Source organism: Vicia villosa, unplaced genomic scaffold (assembly GCF_029867415.1).
Source record: "Vicia villosa cultivar HV-30 ecotype Madison, WI unplaced genomic scaffold, Vvil1.0 ctg.000558F_1_1_3, whole genome shotgun sequence".
NCBI classification, from domain to species: Eukaryota; Viridiplantae; Streptophyta; class Magnoliopsida; order Fabales; family Fabaceae; genus Vicia; species Vicia villosa.
In genome coordinates, this window is record NW_026705254.1 from 234,125 (window position 1) to 247,198 (window position 13,074).

Here is a 13,074-nt window from a genome sequence, read left to right on the forward strand (position 1 = left end):
ATAATATGTGTTAATTTGGTTGTTTGCTTACTGATTGTATGTTTGAATCTGATCATAACTGTAATTGGGTGAATTGCATGTGAAATGATATTTTATTATCTATATCTTATAACATTAGTTAAATGTGAATGAGACTCACCCTTACTGTTGTTATTTTTCAGATTAAGGAGTAGCTCTCGTACTTGGTGAGGATTTAGTTCGTCAAGTAGTTCGTTAGAGTCAGTCGGGTCCGTGTCATGCTCTGGTCTTGTAACACTGGGGGCGTCGTTTAGAGTTACTTGTTAAACTTTTGTTTTGGATGGATTTTATGTTAACGCCTTAAGTCTGTGACTTGGCTGTTTGTTATTCAGATGTTAAAGTAATTCCGCTGTGTTAAACATGATGATCTGAATAAATTTGATTGACGTTCTCTTTTATGGCATGACATGAGTATTATTGTTTAATTATTTGGAAGTTGTAATGCCCTTTTTCATGTTTACTCTGATTATTATTCATTATTTATGCGGGGTATTAGAAGGGTGTTACACCAACATTGTGAGATGATGAAGCGGCCATTGAAACAGTACTGAGATTTGAAAGACAATTTCTGGGTTTGCGCTTGGGGTTTGAGAAAAGACCAAAAAGTTTGCAAAAAATGCATGCAAGAAGAAAGAGAGAATGGGAGCGAAAAAGATAAACGTTATGATTTGAATTGTATTTATATAGACGGATTTGAAAATGAATGCAATAAAGTTATGAGAATGAACAGTTACAGAATCAAATGAAATCAATTGCATTAAATGATGAGTGACGTTAGATGAGAGATCATGGTAAATGAAATGATTTAACACAGTTACCTATGGCGGCGTCCCATCAGATTAACTCACGCTTTTACCAACCGTACATACACGTGTTCACCATCAGAATACTCTTGATGACAGCTGTGTTGCACTGAATAGAGCTTTTCATCTTCTGATTCTGATCACTGCTTCTGATTGTTATTCTTTAGAAATGATCTAGTTCTGATAGGATCATCTTTCTTTCCAAGGATCACATCTTCTGAGTGAGCAGAGGTGAGTTTAGAAGATCTTCTGACTGTTGGCTCTTCAGAAATTCTGAGATTCTCTAAAGATGCAGCAACTTGATCTTCTGATTCTTTGCTTCTGAGACTTTCAGCTTCTGGAGCTTTGCTTCTTGGTTCTACAACTTCTGATTTGTCAATATCTATATCTGCAAAATTCTCAAACTGCTTTGGCTTTTCAAGACCAAGCTTATCATCAAATCTGATATTGATTGATTCTTCTACAATCAATGTTTCAGTATTGTATACTCTGTAGCCTTTAGAGCGTTCAAAATATCCAAGAAGAAAACAATTTTGTGCCTAAGAATCAAACTTACCAAGATGATCTTTAGTATTCAGAATAAAGCACACACATCCAAAAGGATGACAATATGAAATGTTGGGCTTTCTGTTCTTCCACAATTCATAAGGAGTCTTATTTAGAATAGGTCTTATAGAGATTCTATTATGAATATAACATGCAGTGTTTATTGCTTCTGCCCAGAAGTGCTTAGCCATATTGGTCTCATTGATCATGGTTCTGGCCATTTCTTGCAGAGACCTATTCTTTCGCTCTACAACTCCATTTTGCTGTGGAGTTCTAGGGCAAGAGAAATCATGGGCAATACCATTTTCTTTGAAGAATTCTTCAAAGAATCTGTTCTCAAATTCGCCGCCATGATCACTTCTGACCTTTATGATTTTGCACTCCTTCTCAAATTGAATCTGAGTGCAGAATTCAAAGAACACTGAATGAGACTCATCCTTGTGTTTTAGGAACTTTACCCATGTCCAGCGGCTATAATCATCTATGATGACTAATCCATATTTCTTCCCTCTGACAGATGCTGTTTTGACTGGTCCAAACAGATCAATGTGCAGAAGTTCTAACGGCCTTGAGGAAGAGACAACATTCTTTGATTTGAATGCAGGTCTGGAGAACTTGCCCTTCTGACATGCTTCACAAAGAGCATCTGATTTGTATTTCAGATTTAGGAGACCTCTGACCAGATTTAGTTTGTTAATCTGAGAAATCTTTCTCAAACTAGCATGTCCTAATCTTCTGTGCCAGACCCATTACTCTTCAGAAACAGACATAAGACAAGTCACCTTCTGCTTCTCAAGATCAGAAAGATCAATCTTATAAATGTTGTTCTTTCTCTTGCCTGTAAATAGGATTGAGCCATCCTTCTGACTTACAGCCTTGCAAGACTTTTGATTGAAGATTATGTCATAACCATTGTCACTTAATTGACTTATGGACAATAAGTTATGTGCTAATCCTTCTACAAGAAGTACATTAGTTATGGAAGGAGATTTACCAATACTTATGGTTCCAGAGCCAATAATCTTGCCCTTCTGATCTCCTCCAAACTTGACTTTTCCACCAGACTTAAGCACCAGGTCTTGGAACATAGACCTTCTTCCCGTCATGTGTCGCGAGCACCCAGAGTCCAGGTACCATGACATTTTGTGCTTTGCCTTCTTTGCTGCTAAGGATATCTGCAACAGAAATTATCTTCTCCTTAGGTACCCACAATTTCTTGGGTCCTTTCTTGTTAGTTTTCCTCAAGAACTGATTGAACTTGGGTTTAGCATGATAAGTGACAGGAGGAACAACATGATATTCTTTGGGTTTGTCAGCATGATATCTTTTAGGTTGTGTCACATGCTTCTTGGTGTGTGTTGTGTTAAAACTCTGTGCATGTGATGTGAGCTTGATATCATGTGAGTGGCCATATTTGAACTGATCATACAATGGCTTGTATGTGATTTTCAAATCATCAACAGGTTCAAATTTATGTGAGGTATCACCCTCATAGCCAACGCCAATCCTTTTGTTTCCAGAAACACCATATATCATAGAAGCAAAATGACTTCTGCCAATACTTCTAGATAGGAACTTTCTGAAGCTCGAGTCATATTCTTTCAGAATATGATTGAGACTAGGAATGGATTTTTCTGATTCAAAAGGAGATCCACTATCTTTGGATAATTTTAAAACTTTTTCCTTCAGTTCAAAATTTTCCACTTCCAGCTTCTTAGTTTCAAATTCAAATTTCTTTTTCAGCTTTTTGTATTTGATACTAAGATGAGCCTTGAGTTCCAGAAGTTCAGTTAAATTGGAAACTAACTCTTCTCTAGATAGTTCAGAAAATACCTCTTTAGAATCTAATTCTGATGTAGATTCTGATCCATCATTCACTGTAGCCATCAGTGCAAGGTTGGCTTGCTCTCCTTCAGAGTCTGATTCTGATTCAGAATCATCCCATGTTGCCATAAGACCTTTCTTCTTATGAAACTTCTTCTTGGGATTCTCCTTCTGAAGTTTTGGACATTCATTCTTGAAGTGTCCAGGCTCATTGCACTCATAGCAGACGACCTTCTTCTTGTCAGATCTTCTGCCACCAGAAGATTCTCCTCGTTCAAACTTCTTTGAACTTCTGAAGCTTTTGAACTTCCTTTGTTTGCTCTTCCAGAGTTGGTTTACCCTTCTGGAGATCATGGACAGTTCATCTTCTTCTTCTGATTCTGATTCTTCAGAATCTACTTCTTCAGCCTGAAAAGCGTTAGTGCATTTTTTAATATTAGATTTTAATTCAATAGACTTACCTTTCTTCTGAGGCTCATTTGCATCCAGCTCTATCTCATGGCTTCTCAAGGCACTGATTAGCTCTTCCAAAGAAACCTCATTCAGATTCTTTGCAATCTTGAATGCAGTCACCATTGGACCCCATCTTCTGGGTAAGCTTCTAATGATCTTATTTACATGATCAGCCTTGGTGTAGCCTTTGTCCAGAACTCTTAATCCAGCAGTTAGCGTTTGAAATCTTGAGAACATCTTCTCAATATCTTCATTGTCCTCCATCTTGAAGGCTTCATATTTCGGGATTAGAGCAAGAGCTTTGGTCTCCTTGACTTGAGCATTTCCTTCATGGGTCATTTTCAATGACTCATATATATCATAGGCAGTTTCCCTGTTAGATATCTTCTCATACTCAGCATGAGAGATAGCATTCAGCAAAACAGTCCTACATTTATGATGATTTTTGAAAAGCTTCTTTTGATCATCATTCATTTCTTGTCTTGTAAGCCTTACGCCAGTAGCGTTCACTGGATGTTTGTAACCATCCACCAGAAGATCCCATAAGTCACAATCTAGACCAAGGAAGTAACTTTCAAGTTTATCTTTCCAGTATTCAAAGTTTTCACCATCAAATACTGGCGGTCTAGTGTAACCATTGTTACCATTTCCATTGTATTGCTCAGCTGAGCCAGATGTAGATGTAGATGTAGGTGTTGGAGTCTCAACCATCTTGACTTAGTGTTTTTCTCTTCCTGAATCTTTTCTAAACACGGTTAAGTGCTTGCACCTTAGAACCGGCGCTCTGATGCCAATTGAAGGATAGAAAAACACTTAGAAAGGGGGGGTTTGAATAAGTGTAGCTTTAAAACTTGTAAGATAAAAACAATTTGCACAATGATTTTTATCCTGGTTCGTTGTTAACTAAACTACTCCAGTCCACCCCCTTGGAGTGATTTACCTCACCTGAGGATTTAATCCACTAATCACACGAGATTACAATGGTTTTCCACTTAGAAACAATATAAGTCTTCTAGAGTATCCTGATCACAACTTGATCACTCTAGGAACAATCTGCTTAGACAACTTCTAAGACTTGCTAGAGTATACTGATCAACAACCTGATCACTCTAGTACTTACAACTTAATGTAAACAAATTCTTTTAAGAGTTACAATGCTTCTTTTAAAGCTATTATCACAACTGTGATTTTCTCTTAAGTTTAAGTTTAAATCTCACTAAGATATTACAACAGCAATGTAGTGAGTTTGATGATGAAGTTTGAGAGCTTTTGAATTTGACAGCGTTTCTGTATATTGCGCAAGTGTTGTAATTCGTAAGTTGTAACCTTGCTTCTCATCAGAACTTCATATTTATAGGCACTTGAGAAGATGACCGTTGGGAGCATTTAATGCTTTGCGTATTCCGTACAGCATTGCATTTAATGTTTCACTCTTTTGTCAACTACCTCGAGCCTTTTTTTTGTCGTGTCTACTGACGTTGCCTTTAATAGCTTCTAACGTTCCTTTTGTCAGTCAGAGTAGCCTGCTAGTCTAGTACTTGCTTCTGATCTGATGTTTGTGTAAACAACGTTTGAATGTCATCAGAGTCAAACAGCTTGGTGCAGAGCATCTTCTTGTCTTCTGACCTTGAAGTGCTTCTGAGCGTGATACCATGAGAACTTCAGTGCTTCTGCTTCTGATCTCAAGTTCTTCTGATGCTTCCATAGACCCATGTTCTGATTCTGCTTGACCATCTTCTGATGTCTTGCCAGACCATGTTCTGATGTTGCATGATGAACCTTCTGAGTCAGTGCTTCTTGCGCTGATTTTGTGCATACTCTTTATATAATTCCTGAAATGGAAATTGCATAGTATTAGAGTACCATATTATCTCATACAAAATTCATATGCTTGTTATCATCAAAACTAAGAATATTGATCAGAACAATTCTTGTTCTAACAACCTCTTACCCCTTTTGCTTAGAGCCAAATCAAGCAAGCCAACAAAGCTTTCTCTTGTTCTATAACAAGGACCCTCGATGACCCTCGATTAGCCTTCTCTTGGGCTCACAATACAAGGACCCACATGCTTCTTATTAGCATTTCCCTTTAGCTTCCTCTTGAGCTTGTATACAAGGACCCGTTAGGCTTCTTAAAAGCATAGGACAAGTCTTTAGTCACCTTTATCCCAACTCCTGTAAGAATCCAAATCCTTCAAATACACAATCACAATCTTTCAAGTGTCAAAACCCTCTCACTGTATCAACCCTTTGAGACCAAGAGATATGGAAAATCTCAGTCACCCATCTTTCCTCAGCTAAGTCAGCCTCCTCGTGCAATGGGTGAACACCATTATGAGATGGCACAGGAGATCCAACATCCCTCTTCGGAGGTGGCACGGGAGTAGAAGAAGTGTCCCGGCGACGTCTGCGGGAGGAGGGTTTTTGAGAGGAATCCTCGCCATCACCACGAGGCCTCCGGGATGAAGTAGTAGATGTGGAAGGCCCCTCTGCTGGAATGGATGATCCAGGTACCTCTACTGGAATGGGGGTATCAGGTGCATCTAGTGGAACGGAGGCTCCATCCGTCACCTGTGAGACTATCTGCATCTGTGCACGTCTCATGGAGGCATGCTGTGCAATCCTCCCAGATAAAATGCGATATGGATGGTCGACGAAAATGTCTGCATTGCATTACAAATAAAGTCGGGTTAGATAAAATTAACTTTTAAAAAGAAAAAGAAAAAAATCAATGTGCAAATACGAAATACTTTCGTAGATACATCTACGAAACTACCTAACATTTCAAAAAACTGGAGTTATACCGTAGGTGCATCTACAGAACTACCTAACATTTCATTTTTTTAACATTTAAAACAACAATTTCGCTGTCGGAGAGATTTTTTAAAAATCTAGTTTTCAATTCATAAAATTCTTTCTTTATTTATATAAAAATGAAACCACCACTATTTATTATATGTTACACTATTGATTGTTTAGAAACATTATACCTTTATTAACTATTTTTGATAGTTCAAAATTAAAATTTTATCTTATTGCATGGTCTTAAAACCATACCTAAAAGTAAAAGTTTATTATTATGTGCAAACTATGCTACTTTTTCTTACAGTCTGCATAATTGAGAGTTTTACATATGTGAAAACTTTATACATAATACTATTATGTAACATTTATTTGTATAAGTGTAAAGATAAGTGTAAGAAGCAACAAAAAGGTACTACTAATTTCTTTGTTTCACTTAATAAAAAGGGTATAATAAACACGTTTCAATATCACTTGAAATTTACATTATCAAATTCGACAGTTCCTTCTATCTTCTCGGATTGTGAGTCGTCCAGTATATCCGGTTCAATTTCAGTTATGCGGTCAAGGGTTTTGAATGCTGGAATTAGCATATTGATGGCAGTGATGACAGTTGGGAAGGGATCAGTGTGTATAATCATGTGATAGAAGGAACTGTGAGAAGATATTTGGTATGCTCTTATTCCATTTTCAAAAGAGGCTTCATGTCTCTCAAGAATTGTAGCGTACCACAAAGCAACGACGTGTGCAATGTTCCACAACTTGGATGATCCCATATCTGATATTTTCTTGTACTTTTCTTTGGAATGTCCAGATATGTTATGACTTTCTTCAGTATTTGTTCTTCATGACAAAATGATGCTAAAGTTCTTATGTTGGTTGTTGATTCAAATGCAATAGCAACAAGGTCTGAATGTGTAGCAGAGTAGTCGCCTGAAAATCCTTTGACAGACTTGGCTTGACTGAGACCGACCACCTATGAAGTGGAAAAGTATCACAGCCCATGCCACCAAACACATTCTTTAGTTGATTAACATGCTAAACACACTGCACAATCATAAACATGAGCTCAGAAATTATGATTTCGAACATGGCAGTATCGCTGATGATGCCTGGAGTTAACGAACCGACAGTGTTGTCAGGTTTGTCAAACCAGCCTACTTCAGCATCAATTAGCAGATTCAATAGGGGAGCTACTTCAGCTTGACCGTAAATATTCACCCTCTACTCGTTTCCAATGTTCCAGCAGGCCCCATGTCAATGACACTCATCCACTCACAGTTGGAGTTGAAGACCAGATTATGCTTCCAATAGAATAAATTGGGGAATTTTTGGTTCTTGAACAATTTAGCAGGTGGTTGAGCATGGCTAGCCACCCAAATCAAAAGTCTCCCTGCATCACATTGTAAATATCATGGAGCAGATCACAAGAAAAGTAACGCAAACAAATTTAATATGGAAGATATATTGAAATTATACAAAGAACAAGTTTGTTTAATCATTGCAATGAAGAAAACTAAGGGTAAGTCGAAAACAACCTATCCCTGCAAAATTGCTAGCAATAGTCACATACAATGAAAATGCAAACAAGTAGAAGACATGTGGTTATTCCTGGGAAATGCAAACAAGCATAGTCTTAGTGTATGCAAAGAGATGCTTATTTATTCTGTTTGTGAGTGTGACTACTTATCTGCTAGCCTTCAGTTGAGCTGAACTTGGTTGGGTAGAAGCTTTCACCAGTGATGTTGGGTTGATCATATGGGTTGAGAGCTAGCTCTCCTAAGTTTGAATACAGCCTCGGAAGATGTACCCAATTGCATGCCTTACAGCGTCAACAGACAGAGATTTGACAAATTTGACACATGATAGAACATGATTAATCGGCTATCCATTAGTAGTACATTGAAAAGGTTAGCCTTAAGGACAAGATTTTCCTAAACAAGAACGAGATAGAGATAGCAATGAGTTAATGTGCACTTGGTCAAGCACCCTTATCCCTAAAGCAACTTAGTATATAAAAAATAAAGTTCCAGAAACAGCTCAAAACAAACTGCAGAAGTCAACCACATACTGTATTTGGAAAGTAGCATTCTGGCATAATTAATATTTATGTAGTATTTAGTATTTATAATAAAACAATGAGTTTGCATATATTGTAAAAACCAAATGAAAAGAGACAATAGAAGAACATTACCTGTAATGGGTGAGGAGGTACCTGCAAAAAGACTCGGACGAACAAGTAAGTTTGATCACTTGAAAATAATGTTGGGAAATAAAAGAATGAGACACAAATACATGATTATTACCTGAAGACAAGACGGATAGCAATGGTGTGGTACCTAAGAGATGAATTCAAAATAAAAGAACATACCTAAAGCAATGGTGTGGTACCTAAGAGATGAATTCAAAATAAAAGAACATACCTAATCTTACCTAACAGATGATCAAGAAGAATACAGAAATGCATAATCAAGTTATCTATATGACATCAAGATTGCGACTTTCCTCTTTCTCTCAGCATCCATGGCTTCTTGGGTGTTGTTAATGAGACGAAACAGTTCTAATCGCATCTCACCAAGCTCAATAATTTCATCGATTAACTGTAAGCGTCTTCTGATTGGCGAGGGAGTATGATCATCATCAGTGAATTGCAAGCGTCTCTCAACAAGCTCGATAGGAGGTGAGTGTGTGATCGTGTCATCATCTAAAAACTGTATGTTCCTTTTCTTATTTGGTTTCGGTGCAGGTGGGGGTGAGGTAAAATCTGCCGAACCCATCACAAGATTGAGAAACCAAATGATAACACAGACAAAGATTAATGAGATTCAGAAACCAGAAGAGAAAGATTGAGAGATTGTGAAACAAACAACGTTGTTTCTTTGTTCTATTTATTTGGTTTCGCGGATTAGGGTACTTAATGCTTCGCGCTGATTCATTAACATTTAAGGCGGTGCTAAATAAACGCTAATTTAATATTAAATTCAGTTTAAATACTTTTTATAATATTGCTACTACTTACTTTTCCCATTTATTCTTATTATTATTATTATTGAAACTTTCTCTTTTTTTTTTATTGTATTTAAATTTCTTATTTTGAATTACTAATCAAAACTAAATCGACATTAAACTAATATAGGTAATGTTAAACTATATGTGTGAAAGATTCGTAGGAGGCGGTACAAAATGCACTAAGGGGAGACGGATAATATTCATCCTTTTAGAATAGGGCTACTAATCGTTTGTTTCTATCAAGGTGTAAAGTATATTGTCTGATACAATCGCCCACTTATGATGCATCATAAGATGGTACATGAGCCTATCATGACCCCCAATTACCAGATACTAAAAGCCTGTACAAAATTTGGTCCATCAGTTTACGGAAGCAGATTCAAAAATATGTCTACCACCAACCTGTTAAGCATTCTTCATGGCTCTCTCATTCTTGGAGAACCAAATGGGGATTTGAGAGTGTTAAAAGAAATGCATCAGTGGAGGAACCTGAGTATGTGGTGGAGGAATTCGAACATGTTGTGGAGAAAAGTGATTCTCTTGGAGCAAGAGATGATGGCAAGCGACCCAAGGTTGTAGATTTGTCACCTGGTGTTAAGAATTTGTTGTTGATGCATGTGGATCGTGTTGAGGAAGATAGCCACCGAGGGGAAAATAATTGGTGTAGCGTTTCTTTAAAGGATCTGAAATAATTATTGGAGTTCACAAGTTAATTTTGAACCAACCATTGAAGATACAACTGAAAGTAGTTAAGGTTACGAGATTGAAAATATTCAAAAAAATCTAAGAAAATTGGCTCCCACAGACAACGACATTGTCTCGTACTGAAACTGAAGATGGATAGTCTTGTGATGAAGAACTGTGGGATGTTTCCTATGCAATTGGTACGATTCTTAGATGAAAAGAGATGGTATCTATAGAAAAGTATAGCAATTTGATGCTTAAGTTAGTAAGATATTGAGGTAAAATTTTGAAAATGTGTATATTGAATCAATCTTGTAGGTAGTGGCTCAACTCAAAACTAAAACAAAAAGTGGATTTCTCTTTCCACCCTTATGTGTGATCCTCCACAACCGTGAAAATTAAAAAAATGCCCCTAGAGTCCGGAGATGCATCTCCTGAAACACCATTTAAAATAATTTCTCAAACTAAATTGAAGAGGTGCCCCTATTATGCTAGAATTTAATCCAGATATGTGTCTCCGTATACGTAAAATGTACCCAAAATGCATCTCCATAAACACCATTAATTCAAAATTTATTGGGTGGTTCGAAGATACATCCCAGACGCTTTTGTTTCATATCCCACGCCACACCTTTCCTCTTCCACCTTCTTCATTTTCAAAAAATTTCTTAAAATAAATTATTTGAGCTCTACAACATTCAAGCTTCTCTCATCCATTGATTCAAACTTCTATCATTGTAGTTCTGCAACATTCAAGCTTCTCCTCATTTCCAAACCCTTAAACATGTCGCATACAAGGGGAAAATCTCGTTTACAACCTAGGCCGAATGGACAGACCTGCTCTGATACCAACTATGTAACACCCTAAAATCCCGAAAATATTTTTAAAGGAAATAAATTATTATTTCTCCAAATTAGGTGTTACACATGCTCGACAAACAATAATCTTTCAAGTTAAAACATAAAACTGCATCGGAACTCAACTTCAAAACATACTTTAAAATTATCTCAATATAATAAAGTACTTGTTTAATTAAAATTATCCAAACATCAACTCAAACCAACGATATAACTTCCCTAATCCCAGTGTTACAGATTAAAGCATCAACGAAAATTAAATAACGCAAAAAAGCAATAAATATATGAAGAGGCCTTAACTTCATCCTCCAACTCAAGAGCAGCTACTCATATACCTAATTATTTGTACTCCAAATGAGTACAAAAACGACAAAGAAAACAAACAGGGGTGAGAATAACTTCACATATGTTATAACTGTATTAAACAACAAGGATGGTTTTAACATAACATTAACATCAATCACACATAATAATTCACATTCACAAACAATTACCATGCAAATGTGAGATGCTATGTAATTTCTCCTCCAAGTCCAAGTGGTACCAAGTTTTTGGATGTCAGAGTTATGTTAATGAATTATTCGTGTCTCAAGTTCCTCTTTGAACATGGTTCCTCTCTGAACCTGAGACCGTCATTGGTTCCTCTTTGAACCGTGACCTCATCTAAATATCTCTGATATACATGAATTCATGAATCATAAAAATAATATTCACAACTCATACTCAAACAAACAATAACATTTTATCTCATACTCAACAAGGTTCCTCTTCGAACCCAAAATTTTGTCAATATAAGTCAACACTGAAATTCCTCTCTGAATTACTCAAATTTACATATTATACAATTATAAGTCAATTATATAAGCCAACACTCAAATTCCTCCACAACATGTTCAAATTCCTCCACAACATTTGAGATTTTTCGTGGCTTTTTCAGATATGGCTCAAAAACACATATCAACCACAAATAATAATACCATAATTCAATTATTTAAAAAATTCCTAAATAGCACAATCACATATTATCAAACAGTAACAATGCATCAATAAGGATTCAAGACATAACAATACAATAGTACTGAATAATTCAAATCTGAAGGGTTAAGATAAACCCTTAAGCCACAAACATACAATCACAAACACGGAAGAAGAAGTATTTAATCTAAAAGTTAAACTATTCTTGAAAACTAGCTTAAACAAACAATTATTTTTCAAATTGCATGTCTCTCACCATTCATTTCTTGATCTTTAACACATAAAATATGGTTCAATAGTATGATTCCTTCATTGCATTGATTCCTTTGATTCTAATTTAATTTGAACAACATTCGTTTATTGACTGGGTCTACCTCATTATCGTTGCTTACCATCATGATTGTTATGATTACTTATCATCATAACAATCACGATGATAAGCGAAGACAATGAGGTAGACCCAGTCAATAATTAGATTTTATTCAAATTAAATTATAAGAGAAGATAGCAATGTATTGAAGGAATTAGGTCATTGAACCATGCACATTCTAAATGCTAAAGAACGTGAAATAAATGATGAGATGCAAGCAATTCGAAAACATTGATTTATATAAGTTGGTTTTCAAATATAACTTAATTTTCAGATTATAAGTTTCTATGACAAATTAAATGAATGTATTTTCAGTGAAATGTTAGTGCAACAAACCATCTACATAGCATATAATAAACTATACTTCATCTACTGTAAACCTGTATAAAGAACAAAACATTTGTAAGTCACAAGAAGTCTCTTTCTTGTGACTTAACAATGTCTTATTCTTGTTTTGATCAGAACATTTTTCAACAACAATAACATACAACAACACAACAAATACATGCAACAACATACCTTTTAGGACACACGTTTTATAAAAACAAACAATCTACATAGAATATAATAAACTCAAACAATCTACAAAACCAGATATTATAAATAAGTGAGCAATGAAAAATATAAATTTCCAGGACGCATCTTATATTGAAACTAATCATAGAACAAGAATCAATTCTAAAGTTCATCTAGTTTGTGAGGCAATGAAAAAGAAATATAAGGAGGAAGAAG

The 13,074-nt window shown here is 35.9% G+C and overlaps 1 long non-coding RNA gene across 1 annotated transcript; it reads right to left on the reverse strand.

Annotated features, from left to right (window-relative positions):
- Positions 1-6,859: 6,859 nt before the first annotated feature.
- On the reverse strand, positions 6,860-9,351 carry LOC131629326 (uncharacterized). The gene is made up of 2 exons (XR_009292013.1): positions 7,985-9,351; positions 6,860-7,839 (listed from the first exon to the last, which is right to left on the reverse strand). It is a non-coding gene; the product is annotated as an uncharacterized LOC131629326 (long non-coding RNA).
- Positions 9,352-13,074: the final 3,723 nt, after the last annotated feature.